The 13,388-nt window shown below is 36.0% G+C and overlaps 1 non-coding gene across 1 annotated transcript; it reads right to left on the minus strand.

Annotated features, from left to right (window-relative positions):
• Positions 1-7,460: 7,460 nt before the first annotated feature.
• Positions 7,461-7,567, minus strand: LOC133827788 (small nucleolar RNA R71). Its single transcript, XR_009890439.1, has one exon. It is a non-coding gene; the product is annotated as a small nucleolar RNA R71 (small nucleolar RNA).
• Between the last annotated feature and the right edge of the window lie 5,821 nt (positions 7,568-13,388).

The following is a 13,388-nucleotide window of genomic DNA, read 5'->3' on the forward strand; positions in this document are numbered from 1 at the left end:
TCTATTAAATCCCGATCATATAGCTAATCGTACTTATAGTGACGTAATCACAGTAGAATATAAATATGATTATATGTTCAAATATAAGTTAGTCCTAAGATTATTAAGTGCACAAGATTTACACTGACTTGCCAATCTAGGATATGATCTACTTACACATTGTAGTGTTATGTTCTTTCCAGAACATTAGCAAAGTAGATAAGACCGGGTGTATTTGTTACATCGGACTGGACCGATATTGACAGTAGATAGGATAAGTACACATACTGTTATTATCTATTCTATTCATATCATATAGTTTACCATAGGTCAATTCAATCTCAATTCTGAGTGGTTATTATTCTAACTAAGTGTATTATTTGAGTTATTTGACTTGTTCGTTACCAACTTACCCTACGGACTAGCCCATACTTACATCTTGGGAACTTGTAGTATAATTGAGTGGGAGTGTTAATCATAGATATGAACATCTATAGCTTCTGATGAAGAAGTGAAATTATGGTTTCCTTTTAGTTTGGTTCAAGGTGCTAAATGATAGAGATCTCATTTCAGTAATTAATATTAGTTTAATGAAATATCATTTACAAAGAACTAAGTGTTTTTAAGGATAAAATACAATGAGTGGTAAAACGGTATTTTAGTCCCATCTCATTGTAGATCGTCCATAGAGGATTGAGTGACAATTATGGTTGTAACAATAGATAATTAATAACGTATCTACATTTCTTATAGAGCGTTCTATGAATTCAAGAGTGCAATTCTGAGTCTTTAGTGGAGTCACAAGAAATTAATAAGTTAATAAATTTATTTGTTAAATTTATGATAACTTATTGGAGCTTGAATTCATAGGCCAGTGGTCCCCATTGTACCTTAGATAAAATCACCTAGATAATCTCAATTAATTGATTTAATTATCAATTAGAATTATTAAAGTTGACCAGGTCAATTTTGAATAGTTTCACAGAGTTATGTAATTTAGAGAAGAAAAGAGAAATTATGGCAGATTTATTAATTAAGATAAATTGGTATCTAAATTAATAAATAATTTTTAATCAAGGTTCAAATTATAAATAATTAATTTGATAAAGGACTTAAATAATTATTTAATTAATTAAATCAATAGAAAATAATGCATGCCTTGATTTTAAGTACAACAGACTTGTAATTAAAATGGAAATTTCACGGGCCTAAAGCCCATAATAATTTCGACCTAGGGCTGATTATTGGCTATTATTTTATTGATTTTTAATTAAATAAATGACATAATTGAGCCTATAAAAGGAATGCTAAGTGAGAGTTGAAATCAGATTTTTGAATAAGAAGTTTTTTAGAAGATCAAAAGATCTAGTATTGATGCTCTAGTTTTTAGATTCTCTCTACAGCATAAGTCATTTTCTAAGCCTCAAATTTTCTCTAATATTCTTCTTCTTATTGTATCTATCTCATGTGTTGAGAATTGCCCACTATAGTCCAGGTGATTCTAAGGATACTTCGGAAGGCTGTGAAGAAAATTGAAGAACGGTTCAGTTTCTTGGTGATACCCTGCGACAGAAAAGATACAAGGGTTAGAGAAACTGAAAGAATGACTCAATCATTCCGCTGCACAATAATGTAAGTATTCTTATCATTATCTCTATATGAATTCAATTTTAGAAACATGTTCTAGGTTTTCTTATATTAATTTGTTTAATATAAGATCTACATGAAAATAAATAAGATCTTGTATAAGTTTTCCCAACACAAAGAGCCCAACAAAGTCAAGTAACAAGATCTGGAGGGAGTACTAGAATCAACCAGACTAGGGTATCATCTCGAAACCCCTCGCGAACCAACCATCCAAGAGAGGTTCCAGTAACCATTGGGAATGACCGAGCTGCCCCACAAGCACCCCGAAATAAATAACCCAGAACCAGCGAGGGCAACTACGAACAATGAGAGACCACCTCCATCTCCAATCATGCATCCTCCTTCTCCTATCAGACATCCATCACCCATTCAGGTTGTACCGCCATAGGCGCCTAGTGACCGCGAACTGACAAGGGAGCTTCACAAAGGCCAGCCCAGAGTATTATGAGGATTGTCCTAATCATAATCCAGATCTTCGAGATCACTTGAACCATAACTGGGGGCAATACAACCCCTAGAACCAGTATCTAAGGGCACACTTAAATGCCCAAAAGGAGCCCTTACAGCTTGTGTACGGGAATAACTATAACCCAATACTACAACAAGGAGCTAGAGTTCCTATGAACAATAACCAGCCGCCAGTAGTACATGTTCCGCCCGTGGTAGATCTGGTCCAAGAAAGGATAAGGCAACTTCAGGAACAGTTCAGGCTCCTCCGAGATGAAAAATACGGAAAAGGCGTATGACTCAGATGAGGAACTCAAGCCTTTCACCCCTCACATTTTGAGCACACCTTTTCCCCAAGGGTTTAATATACCACTCATAGTGCCATATTACGGAAATACTGACCTGAGCAGTCATTTGAGCACATTTAACACCATCATGAGAGCCAGTAATATTGGTATCGAGCTCAGGTGCATGCTTTTCCCTAAAACATTGTCAAGAGTGGCAAAGAGCTAGTTCGATAAGTTCTAACGACACTCAATCTCATCATTGAAACAATTATCAAAAGATTTCAAGAAGCAATTATGGGCTGCAAAAAACATTAAACCTGATGCATCCTCTCTGGCGAACTTAAAGAAACAACTGGGTGAATCACTAAAAAAGTATATGGCTAGATTTAGCATCGAGGTAGCAAGGGCTCGAAATGTCGATGACAACAGCTACTTAAATGGATGTTGGAGCCGGAATATTACTAGCAAGCCCCCTCTAGGACGACTTACAAAGAAAACCAATGCGGACTATCACTGATTTCACTCTCCGAGCTCAGAGGTTTATCAATGTAGAGGAGGCTAGGCGCTACAGTTAGCACCTCCTGCCCTCATAACTACAACGACAAACATCAGTTCTACGACAACCTCGATAGCACCAGCCATGAATTATCCTTTAAACAATAACTCTTCCAAAAGGAAAAAGAATGAAGGTAGTGCTCCCGAGACCGAAGGGAGTAAGAAGAAAAAAGGGGATAAATATGTCTTGATCTACACTGTATACACTGAATTAAATGATACTCGAGAAAACATATATGTAGCCAATGAAACACAGGTCCCGTTTCGACGACCTGAAACGATGCGCAACCAATGTGCTAAATGAGATCAAAACAAATACTATTGATTCCACAAGGACGCTGGTCACATAACTAAGTAATGCAGACAATTAAAGGACAAGATCAAATGATTGATCTTTAGGGGTTACCTTGGACAGTATGTCCGAAATAGAAACAACCAAGGACAGGCCCAGCGAGATCAGGGCAGCCTCAGCACAGCGAGCTCAAGCCGCGACTCCCCCTGCCATATTATTTATAAAATAAATATAATAATTCATCACTATTTATTACATAAATATAATAATTCAAAACTATTTTTTTACCATATTTAATTACTCCCACTAAATAAAATAATTGATTTTAAAAACCAATTCATTTTTTATTTATATATTTCGAAATTTAGTGTATAAATTAATTTCACTTAATTATTTAAAATTACACTAATTAATTCTTAATTAATTATTCAACCTCAATTATCATATAATTTTATATTTGTCCTGAAGAACAAATTTTCTCTCAGAAAGTATTTTTCATTTTCATCCTTGTATCTACTCTTCCCTTGAATAGTGTTGATAGAGCTGCCTTGGGGACCTATGGACCTATAATTCCAAGCATTAATAAATTTAGCTTATTAATTAAATCTATTTAACCCAATAATCATAATTTATTAAACTCATGATTATTCCACTAAAAATATGAGATTGCACTCTTGCAATTATAGACATATATTTACTGAGTACTTTATTGTAACCGTAAAGTCTGTTGATATAATTATTACATACAAATTAATCCTCCATTAATGGTTCATATTTAAGCGGGAATAAAACTACTGTTTTACCATTTTAATTATTTCTTGTTTCCTAGAGTACCATTGACTTTACTAGTGAAGGTTAATTCATATGATGTTTATGAATTTGACGTCAATAACCTTTAAGTTCCAAAAGTCAACCCAATAGGGAACCATTATTCAATCTATAAGAATGTACAGATTCAATTTTTGTTTACTATGTCCCCAACCATATATATCATTGAATCCCCAAAACAATTATTTTTAGCCTGGTCATTTTGACAAACCCTAATGCATGAATCAAATGATCAAATGACATATATAAGAGTTTATAGCAACCTCGGGATTAAGATTAGCTTGTATATGATCATCGATTGATGTGTTTAATTAACACAATGAAACAATATTTAATTAAGTATTAATTAACACATCTGGTCCAGCTCTATATATTCTCAATATATAGAGTACCTCCACTAAAGTGTCCTACTACACTAGTGACCCGGATCTAGGTCACATGTATTCATGATACTAGTGAACTATACTAGTAGTATTTAATCTAAAGATTTGATAACTTTATTTTACTGCGAACTATTTTAAGTTCGTTATCTCAATCACAATCCTCTCATACCAATATGAGATTGAGACCACATAGAAAAACTTGAGAATGTTATGATATTTACATAATATTATCAAGAATAATATAAGACATAAAATATATACATAACAATTCAATCCATTTATTTATTTCAATTAAAAATATTGTCCAATACAAATGCTTTCAGGGCACTATTCCCAAAAAAATAGCATTCGGCCAATTCGAATTTATACAATCGAAAAAGTCCCAAGAGAACAAAATCCAAATGCCAATAGCCTTGCAACAACCAGGGAGGTCGACATGCTCAATGTGGTCCCAATAGAGATTTTACCACAACCAAGTATCACCGAGCTTGAAGCCAATGAGGTTAACATGATTGATGCACAAACGACATGGATGACACCTTGATTAGTGCTCAAAAATATCATTTTATTAGTCTTAAAAGTGTAAAATTAATTAAGTTTTAATTAATATTTCATGGATTTATTGTCATATATTTTATATTTGAAAATATTAATTTTAATTTAATTTGTGTTTAATTTTCACGAAATAAAATATATTTTTGACACAAACAAAAAGAAAGAAGAAAGAAAGAAACATAATTGAAAAAAATGATGATAAAGTGGTATTTTTGAAGGAGAAATAGGCCCAAAATCAAGCCCAAATCACCCAGGCCCAAGCCTTCAGCAAGTGTCACGATGCCACTTGGCAGCCCCCCATTCACCCAGCCAAGCCACGCCAGCCGAGCCGATCCACGCACCTGCAGCCTGACGCCACGTCCCATCCGCTTGATGCCTGACACGACGCCAGCTGCCGAGCCAACCATAGAAGGACACATGTCCCACTCGTCAGTCTATGCTCCCCACGCACCCGACCGGTTAGCTGCCACGATCAGCTGCTATCTCCCACGCGCCTGACGTACACCTTGCTGAGCCAATCGGTGCTTGACACGTGGCCACGTGTTTGCTGCATTTGTCCCCACTTATCCCACTTTGCACCTATTTTGCAGCCATTTTCCCCATTATTTTGTACACGGTTTTACACGTTTTTGAGTCTCATTTACACTATAAATAGAGGACCAAATGGAGTAAAAAATCATCAGATGGTGTAATTAAGTGTGGAGAGTATAGTGAGAGAGAAAATTATTTTTTTTCTTATTTTTCTTTCATTTCTTTTACATTATTTTAAGTGAAAACAATGCCTATTTTAGGCTAAATTCTCTTGTGGAAAGGCTAGAGTGAAGTTCATGTTCCACATTATATTTTTAATATATTGATTCTTTATTTTGTTCTTCATTTCTATATATTTGTTACAATTAAATTTATTTTCTTCTAATTTTTATTCTAAATTTATTAGTGTCTTTTACATAAGTCTAGTCATGCTCTTCTTATGTAATTTAGGCTTTTAATTTAATTTAGGATATTTATTATATTATATGCTTTTTACTGCATTCTGTCATTGATATTTTGTCGCTCTAAGGTATATAATATGATAGGTTTTTAAAATTAGAAGTCAGTATAATTTAATTAAAGAACATATTTTAAGGTGAGCTTTATTATATATATTTTCCAACTATAATTAATGGTGTAGAATTATAGTTGAGTATAATGAATCAATTTTATTAAAATATATATATGTTTGCATGAATGTAACTTAGGCCTTCCATATTTTCTTTATGATTCTAATTCCTCGATTCTATTCATTTAATGTTTATACTCTTTTTCAAAGTTACGTTATTTCAAAGTTTATTATTTCTGATTTACTAATCTTTCTTTTTACTTGTATTTTACCTCTCTGTGGATACGACATAGCCCGATTACTACTGCGACCGCTTAGGAGTTATTGGGCGATATCAATTTTTGGTGCCGTTGCCGGGGAGGTAATTCTACAATTAAAGGTTTGCATAGTAAATTATTTTTTTTTCTATTAAAAAAAAAGTAGTATAATTTTTAATTTCTCTTTTATTTTATTTTTCCTTAGTAGTTTTTTATTTATTTATTTTATTTATTCATTTTTTTAATTTTATTTTTAAGTTTAGAATTTTATTTTCTAGATTTAGGTTTTTTTTCCAAAAAAAAAGCATAAAATTTTAAATCATAAAATTTAAAAAAAAAAAAATCAAACAAAGTATTGAGAACATTTGTGTAATTTTGGAAATTAGTAAAAACCAAACTTGTTCTGTCTTAGAAAAATTGGTTCTTAAATAAGGTCTGTGTTAGCGTTACCCTCCAATCTTTTCTAAGAACCTCGGGGAGTTCTAGAAAAGCTCTTGGGCCTAAAGTGGTACCTTGGCAGCCTTTCAATTGGCCTGGGAACATTTTGGTGTATACTTATTACATTATTACACACTTACGCTTATAATACTTACAAAATAATAAAAAAATATATTTATGCCACGAAACAGAGACGCACTAGGGAGATTTGTGAGACAACAAGTAGAAACTTTAGAAAACTCTCCTAGTTCGTCGTTTTCTTCCATTCGTTCAAACACTCCCGATTCACTGAGACTTCCTGAACCACCCACGATGGCTCATCAAGATGAAGTCCAACCAAGAACGTTAGAGGATTATTTACATCCTATGCGTACAGCCACACCTTCATGCATAATGTATCCCAACAATATTCCAAATTTCGATTTCAAACCCGGCATGATTAACCTCTTACCAACCTTCCATGGGTTGGAAAATGAGAGTCCGTACGTGCATATACGTGAATTCGAAGAGGTGGTGGCTACATTCAACAACCGAGCTGATGTCACCAACATTGTGAGATTGAAATTCTTTCCTTTCTCGCTCAAAGACAAAGCAAAAAGCTGGTTGTATTCCTTAAGGCCTAGATCTATCGGAACATGGGACGAAATGACAAAAGCATTCTTTGCCAAATATTTCCTGCCCCATAAGACTAGCAGCCTTAAGAGGCAAATCTCTACCTTCATCCAAAAAGACCATGAAACTTTCCATCAGGTCTGGGAGAGGTTTAGAGATTTGATAAATCAATGCCCACATCATGGATACGAAAGCTGGTGTCTGATCAGCTATTTCTATGACGGTCTCACAACCAGACAAAGATAATTCATACAAATGATGTGCAATGGAGAATTCCTTCAAAAAGATCCCGATGAAGCTTTCGAGTACCTCGACGATCTTGCTAAAAAGTCCTACACATGGAATGGACCGAGTCCTATGGATAAGCCACGATCAACTGGAATCTACCAATTAAGGGAAGATGACAATGTCAAAAGCCAAATTGAATCATTGAGACAACAATTCGAGGCTTTCAAATCTCAAGAAGGTAAAGGAATCCACATGGCTGCAAAGGTAGAGACACGAGATCCATGCTTCATCTGTGGAGGAACGGAACATCAACCGCAAGAGTGCCCAACTCTTAGTGAGTTAAGAGGAGGAAATGAGGAACACTGCAATGCTTTAGGGGATTATAAGAAGCCTTATAACCCTTTCTCAAACACTTACAATCCTGGTTGGCGCAACCATCCAAATTTCAGCTGGAAGGATTCTAACCAAGCATCTGGAAGCCAATGGAGGCCTGAGCAGCAACAACCACCAAAATCATACATTGCTCCTCAAAATAACATGCAGTCAAGTAATTCTCTTGAGAATACTTTACAAATGCTTGCGCAAACTTAGATAGCCTCAACTCAAGAGCTCAAATCTTGTTTCACACAAATGGTAGAGGAAATGTAGGACATGAAAATCCAAATGACAAAGCTAAACACTACTTTGGCGATTCAAGAGCATGGGAGACTTCTCGCTCAACCTCTAATCCATCAAAAAGGGCAACACATGGCACAAACCTCCTCCTCTACAGATACAAATTTCAAAGAGGTTAATGCCATCTCTACTCGAAGTGGTCAAAGTACGGTTTCACCATTAACTAAGACAACGAGTACGTCAATGCCCGCTCCAGATGATGATGTGCCAATAAGCATTCCAGTAAAGGCACCATTTCCTCAAGCTTTGAAATCCACGGGAAAGGTACTGGAAAATCATGGTGAAATCCTAGACCTTTTAACACAAGTGAAGATCAACTTGCCATTGTTTCATGTGATCAAACAAGTGCCGACTTATGCCAAGGTAAAAGAAAGCATCATGTCAAGAAAACTGCATTCTTGGCAGAACAAGCTAGCGCGGTAATTGACTGCAAAACACCGCCTAAGTACAAAGATCCTGGTTGTCCCACCATCTCATGCCAAATAGGGGAACATGAATTTGGTCAAGCACTTCTAGATTTAGGAGCAAGTGTAAATCTCATGCCATATTCAATATACTTGCAATTAGGTCTAGGAGAACTCAAGCCCACATCTTTGGTGCTACAACTGGCTGATCGATCAGTTAAGAAACCTCGGGGAATAATAGAAGACGTTTTGATTCAAATTGAAAAATTCTATTACCCTGTTGATTTTCTCATCTTGGACACTCAATCTGAAGTGAGTATAGAGTCCAAAATTCCCATAATTCTCGGTAGACCTTTCCTCGCAACAGCAAATGCACTCATTAACTGTAGGAATGGTCTCATGAAAATCTCTTTCGGGAACATGACTCTAGAAGTAAATGTTTTCCACATTGGCAAACAACCACCTGATAACGATGAGTGTTTCCAATCCTATCTGATCGATACACTTATTTCGGAAAGAGGTCAAATCAAAATACACTTCTAGTTATTTTAATCACCTCTTCCAAATTTCAGAAAGTTCTGAGCCTGATGAGTCTGCAATCAACCCTGAAATCGGCAAACACTCACAAGCTAGAAAAACCATGTTTTGGAATCCAATCTTTGAGGAACTCCCTCAAGATCGAGAAACACCATAACCATCCATTGAACAAGCTCCTCAACCAAAGTTGGCCCAACTTCTTGACGGTCTTAAGCATGTTTTCCTAGGAGTTGACAACACTTTTCCTGTCATAATATCCTCCAAGATCGATGCCACACAAGAACGCCAACTCATCAATGTGTTGCAAGAACAAAGAGATGCATTAGGATGGACGATAGCTAACATCAAAGGTATTAGTCCTTTAATTTTCTCCCATCACATTCAATTGGAAGACGGGTCTATACCGCGTCATGACCCTCAAAGAAGATTGAACCCAACGATGAAGGAAGTAGTAAAGACTGAAGTCTTGAAACTTCTGGATTCTGGCATAATCTATCCTGTTGCTGACAATAAATGGGTCAGCCCAACTCAGGTTGTTCCCAAGAAATCTGGGGTAACAGTGGTACAAAATGAAAAAGGGGAACTTGTTCCTACCAAGGTCACAACTGGGTGGCACATGTGCATTGATTATAGAAAGTTAAATGCAGCCACCCGCAAAGACCATTTTCCACTTCCATTCATCGATCAAATATTGGAACGTGTGGCAGGTCATCCTTTCTATAGTTTTCTCTATGGTTATTCAGGGTATTACCAAATCGAGATTGCCTTAGAAGATCAGGATAAGACCACATTCACTTGTCCTTTTGGTACTTTTTCCTTTCACCGCATGCCATTTGGCCTGTGAAATGCTCCAGCCACTTTCCAGCGATGCATGATGAGCATATTTAGTGATATGATCGAGAAATGTATGGAAGTATTCATGGATGATTTGACAATCTTTGGAGATTCCTTTGAATCAAGTCTTCTCAATTTAGAGTCTGTGCTTAAACGTTGCAAAGAAAAGGGCTTGGTACTCAACTGGGAAAAGTGTCATTTCATGGTGCCATCAGGCATAGTCTTGGGGCATGTCGTGTCGGAACGAGGAATTAAGGTTGATCAATCAAAGATTGAACTCATATCAAAGCTGCCCACCCCCAAGACTGTTAAAGACATTCGATCTTTTCTTGGGCATGCAGGATTCTATAGGAGGTTCATACAAAATTTCTCAACAATTGCTCGCCCTTTGTCAAACCTCCTAGCAAAAGATGTTGTGTTCAATTGGACACCTGAGTGTGAGGAATCTTTCCGAATGCTCGTTGCAAAACTCACTTCCACCCCTATCATTCAGCCACCAGATTGGAACTTACCGTTCGAAGTCATGTGTGATGCTAGCAATTATGCTATAGGGGTCGTCTTAGGTCAAAGAATGGAAGGGAAGCCCTTCGTTGTTTATTACGCAAGTAGAACTCTTAACAGTGCTCAGATGAACTATTCTACTACTAAAAAAGAGTTACTTGCTGTAGTATTTGCACTTGACAAGTTTCGTTCCTACCTGATTGGTTCACCTATCACAGTCTTTACGGACCATTCCGCCTTAAAATACCTCCTTTCCAAAAAGGATGCTAAGGCGCGTTTAATTAGGTGGATCCTTCTGTTACAGGAATTTGATCTGACCATAAAAGACAAGAAATGAGTTGAAAACGTGGTAGCGGACCACTTATCTCGTCTTGAATTTTCAGATTCCGCTGATGGCCCTGCCATTCGAGATGATTTCCCTGATGAACATCTCTTCGCAGTCACTAAGTTGCCATGGTACGCTCATATCGTTAATTACTTAGTGACTGGCGAACTTCCAACTGCATGGAGTGCATAAGATAAACGTAAATTTTTGGTCGAGGTTCGTAACTTCTATTGGGACGACCCGTATCTTTTCAAGTATTGCCTCGACCAAATTATGAGACGTTGCATTCCAGATGATGAAATTTTTAGTGTTCTGAACTTTTGTCATAATGAAGCTTGTGGTGGTCATTTTTCTATGAAAAAGACTGCTGCAAAAATCTTACAGTGTGGTCTTTATTGTATTTCTATTTCTATTGCAAAAATCTTACATTAAACCCAATTCTTGTAATAGAAATATTCAATTGTTGGGGGATAGACTTTATGGGACCATTTCCACCTTCTTCTGGCTACCTTTACATTCTCCTCGCCATAGACTGTCTCAAAATGGGTGGAAGCTGTGCCTTGTCAAAATAATGATAACACAACTGTTGTGAAATTCTTAAAGGAAAATGTGTTATCTAGGCTTGGCACACCTCGGGCTATCATAAGTGATCAAGGCACCCATTTTTGCAACTATTCTTTTGAGACCTTAATGCAAAAATATGGTGTAATTCATAAGGTTGCATTGCCTTATCACCCCACAGACAAATGGCCAAGCTGAGTTAGCCAACCGAGAAATTAATAAAATCTTAGAAAAGACAGTTAATCCTGACCGCAAAGATTGGTCCTCACGACTTCTCGATGCTCTCTGGGCATACCGCACTGCTTACAAAACTCAGCTCGGTATGTCTCCTTATAGGTTAGTCTATGGTAAAGCCTGCCACCTTCCTGTTGAGTTGGAACACAAAGCTTATTGGGTAGTTAAAAGCCTAAATTTTGATCTCAAGGTGGCAGGACTCATCGTAAGCTTCAGTTGTCAGAAATTGAAGAGTTAAGGAATGATGCTTATGACAACTCTAGGATTTACAAGGCTAAAATGAAAGTGACCCATGACAAGCAGATCCTAAGAAAATAATTTGAGCCAAACCAACGAGTGCATCTTTATGACTTTCGTCTGCATATCCACCCTGGCAAGCTGAGATCAAGGTGGACTGGCCCATATGTTGTGAAATCTGTCTTTCCCAACGGTGCTGTTGAGGTCATAGACCCAACTGATGGGAGAGAATTCAAAGTAAATGGCCAGCGACTGAAACACTACATAGAGAGGGTGACCCAGCCTGAAGAAGTCACTCTTGTGGAACCGGTTTACCAAGTCTGAGTAGTGTTCCAAATTGTTTGTACATAGGTTTGTTTTCTGTTTATTTCCCTTTTGTCATTTTATTTTATTTGTTATCATTTCGTGTTTTCAATTTTTCATGTTTTAGAGAATCAATATTCGCTCTGTCACTCGACGCTCGCTATCCAGGTGTTCTCTTTCCCTACTCTTTTACATTTATTATCTTTTGAGACATTGAGGACACTGTCAGATTTTGGTTGAGGGTGGTGAGCATATTCATGCACATTCATGTTGATTTTTTGTCATATTAATATTTTCACGGTCAAATTTTTTAAAAATTACTTATTTATTCTTGCAAAATGTTACTTTTAAGTCAATTTTTGTTATCTATATTACTAAGAGTTTCTCTAGAGTTACCTAATGCACATGCCAAATGTTGTGGTAAGATGGTTGTTAGCACATATTTGCTTAGAAATTTTCCATGTTTAAGTAATTCATTCTTTTGTGTGAGAAGTGAGACTTGAGAAAACAACTTTTAATAAATTTTTATTGATTCTTAGAAATGGTTATAATTATTTGGACAAGGTATTGTGGTATGAATGGATGATGTTTTAGGGATAATATTTTCTATAGAAAAATCTTATTAGAGAGCCTTTTATTATGTTGTTCATGAAAAAGAAAATGAAAAAAAAAAAAGAAGAAGAAAAAAAATATAGAAAAAAAAAAGGAGAAAGACATAAGAGCAATATTTCTATCATTTTCAATTATGTTGTCTCTTGTGTCCAAAAAAAAAATGTGTGTTTATTAATTTCATGTTTTATTTTATGGCTCTTAGAATAAATGTAAAGATTGTCTATTTAACTTTAAAATCCCGAAAAACTGGTTTTGCGGTACTCTTTATGGTGGTTGTCCAAATGGTTTATTTCCTATCTTCGTTTCAATAATTATTTAAGAGTTTATCCTAAATATATACTCATTTGATGAGTGCTTACTTCTTTTCCAACTCCATGAGTGAAACCCTTAAACTTTAAATATTTTCAATTACATGAGAGGTTAATGGAGTTGAGACCTTTACTTGGCATAATTTCGAAGGCTTTATGTGCTATAGTTTGCGGTAAGAAGGTTCAAGTTTGGTGCACACACTCACAACTCTAGATTTATTTGAAGTAAACTGGATAACTCTTGTTGACT

The sequence above is a fragment of the Humulus lupulus genome, chromosome 3 (assembly GCF_963169125.1).
Source record: "Humulus lupulus chromosome 3, drHumLupu1.1, whole genome shotgun sequence".
NCBI classification, from domain to species: domain Eukaryota; kingdom Viridiplantae; phylum Streptophyta; class Magnoliopsida; order Rosales; family Cannabaceae; genus Humulus; species Humulus lupulus.